Source organism: Cyprinodon tularosa, unplaced genomic scaffold, assembly GCF_016077235.1.
Source record: "Cyprinodon tularosa strain WSP-4 unplaced genomic scaffold, ASM1607723v1 ctg570, whole genome shotgun sequence".
Taxonomy (NCBI): Eukaryota; Metazoa; Chordata; class Actinopteri; order Cyprinodontiformes; family Cyprinodontidae; genus Cyprinodon; species Cyprinodon tularosa.
The window spans coordinates 177,698-180,639 of record NW_024039308.1 but is presented as its reverse complement, the minus strand read 5'-3'; positions in this window follow the sequence as shown (position 1 = coordinate 180,639).

Genomic DNA, 2,942 nt, shown 5'->3' with positions numbered 1-2,942 from the left:
AAAACATTTTGGCTAGCGTAGCAAACGTCTAGAGAAAGTTAGCAGTTAAATATTGGATGAGTGATCATCCCAAGACTACGGAAGAGGATTAGGGCCACTGAAAAAAAAAAAAAAAAGTTAAGTGATTTTTAAATTTCATTTCAGTTTAATACGGGAAAAAGGTCAGAATTCTGACTTTTTTTTCTCAGAATTCTGACTTTAATCTCAGAATTTTGGATCTTAATGTAGATGGTCACCATGAAGGTAGAGATGTGGAGCATTCAGCTTCACTGACAAAGATGTGAGTTGTTTGAGGTGGCCAGTGACACATTGGTGGAAAATGACGGAATTAGGCAACTTTTTACGTGCCTGAGGGACCCCCTCATTAATGGAGGAGCAGAAGAGAGCTAGTCTCTAAAACAGACATGGCTATGGCTGGATGCTAACATGTTTGTTTTTAAACATACTTTTGTTATATTACATTTGTGTTGTGTTTTCCAAATAATGTAGAAAATGAATGGTGGGTTTATAATGTTTACCTTTTATGAGCAGGACAGGAAGCAGAGAAGTGTAGCATTACCTCCAACTAGTTAAACTCATAATTATGAAGTTATTCAACAAATTCCTCAAGTAAAAAAGTGCAACTTTTATTTTTTATTTCTTTCTTTTTTTTTTTTTTTTTTTACCAGATTTGTTGATTAATTTCAAAATTATGTATTCCTTCCAAATTTCCAAATCTGATGATTTTTTTAAACCAATATCTACATTATTTAACATTTAGTTTATGTTTTAGCAGTACTTCCTGTTTATACGTACTTCCTTTCTTTATACGTATATTTTACACTTTCTTTTTTGCTTTATACGTATATTTTACATTTTCTTGCACAGCAAGCTCAGCAGATTTGAAATTGTGTGCTTGTGTAAACAATTGTGTGCTTGTGTAAACACTAGTCAATCTTTACTCTAAACATATATTCTGGTTATTTTTTAGTTAGACCTACTTGTTTTTATGTATCTGTATAAGTACCCCCCGAAAAAAAATAAAAACACTGTAAATTGATTAGAAATATTAATCATCTGTCAGATTTCTGAGAAAAAAGTCAGAATTCTGAGATTAAAGTCAGAATTCTGAGAAAAAAGTCAGAAGAAAAAAGTCAGAATTCTGAGAAAAGTCAGAATTCTGACTTTTTTCCCCATGTTAAACTAAAAAAAAAATGTAAAAATCAGTTAACTTTTTTTTCCAGTGGCCCTAATCCTCTTCCGTACAAGACTAAGATGACTAAACCAAAAAGATTCAGTTTCTATATATGAAAGTGAACTAAAAACAAAACGTTATAAATGGGCAATATTCATAGCAGCATCCCGACAGACTATTTTACCTCTTTCACAAGTCTCTGATTTCTGTGTCGCCGTTTCCCTCCCTGCTGACTGAGTGCTCAAACACTCAGCAGTTCAGAGAGGGGAGGGGGAGTACAGTGACGTAACGCTATGCTGCGCCTTCAAAATAAAAGCACGCTAGTTAAAAAAATGTCAAAATCTAATATTTTGCGGTACAATTTTTGGGGGGCACATATCCACCTGGCTTTTATACTGGGGGGGACATGTCCCCCCCGTCCCCCCCGCTTCCTACGCCGCTGAATATACATAATATGCTTAATATCTTCCGAATATCATTAATGTACAAAATAAATAGTTTGGATCCCAACACTGCCCCCTGTGGGACACCATATGTAATATCCAGACACACTGAACACGTCACCCAATTTAACAAACTGCTGTTGATTACTCAGATAAGTTTTATCCTACTCCAACAGAACGCCCATAAAACCGTACTCTTCCAGTTTATTGAGTAATCTGTTATGATAATTTATATCAAATGTTTGTTTGTTTTTTTATCTATAAGTACCCCAGCAGTAAACTTTTTCCGGTCAATTGATCTAATGATTTCTTCAACTGATTCCAATAATGAAAATGAAGTAGATGAATTTGTCCTAAAACTGTACTGACTGTCTGACTTTATGTTTATTAATGAATTCATCCAATCGATTGATGATTAATTTTTCTAATATTTTAGTGAATTGTGGTAGCAGAGAGATAGGCCTATAATTTGTAAAATGGTGTTTGTTCCCAGTTTTATCCAATGGTACAACTTTTACCATTTTCATTTAGAGAGGTTTAAAATGACAAAGATATACATTGATGGTTTGGAAATTCCTACAATTACCTTTTTAGCAACTTTCAGGCCAGTGATATGACAATCTGTTGATGTTTTATTCTTTCATTTACTCACAATTTCCAAATAAAATCACCTTCAGTTTCTGGTGTTAAAAAATATGGAACAATCATTACTATTAAAAGCTTCGCAGTCCAACTTCCAGCAGAAAACAGGATGTGAGATCTGTCCTGCTAAGTCCAGCCCGACACTGACAAAAAATATATTAAAACTATTAGCAAATTCAGACATAACATGTCATGTCATGTTTCTGTTCAAAAAGTACTCAGCATAGTTTGTTTGGTTGACAAAATTTTTTGTAACACTATTAAGAATACCTGATATAACTCCACAACCACTGTTGCCCTGTCCTTTCCATGGTATAACTGATACCAACTGTGAGCAAGTAATCCGTGTTGTAATGCATTAATGGAGTCCTCAGTCTTCACTCTTTTAAATTTAGTTTACTTGTTCACCTTATTATAGTGATTAATGTTAAACAATATAAAGACTGGTAGATGATCACTGATATCATTTATTAACAAATCACTTACTGTGCTATTATCAATAACATTTGTATATATATATGGTAGATAAGGGTAACACAGTGGGATGTGATTGTGGTGGGTCTAATGATTTATGGATATAAGCTGATAACATACATTGCATTAATGAATGCATCACGTGCAATATCCTTCTCTCTCACTGTGCAATAAAACCTGCAAACTACTATGTGGCCTGTGTAATCTTT